The following is a 251-nucleotide window of genomic DNA, read 5'->3' on the forward strand; positions in this document are numbered from 1 at the left end:
CTGCCCAGCACCCCCCTGCACCCCCGCTGCCCTCGGGGTCCCCACACCAGCACCACCAGCTACAACCCCCTCCCAAATCCCCACATCCCGGGGTGACACCAACCCCCTGTCCCCCAGTTCCCAACCCCAGCGCAGGAGCCGCAGCATCAGCACGACACGGGGCAGGAATCGTCCGTTTTCTTTCCTCCAGCACCATTCCAGCACCAGTATCCCCCCGGATTCCCCCGGTCCCCCCCGGCTCAGACGTCGGC

Source organism: Nestor notabilis, unplaced genomic scaffold (assembly GCF_000696875.1).
Source record: "Nestor notabilis isolate BGI_N333 unplaced genomic scaffold, ASM69687v1 scaffold27410, whole genome shotgun sequence".
NCBI classification, from domain to species: Eukaryota; Metazoa; Chordata; class Aves; order Psittaciformes; family Psittacidae; genus Nestor; species Nestor notabilis.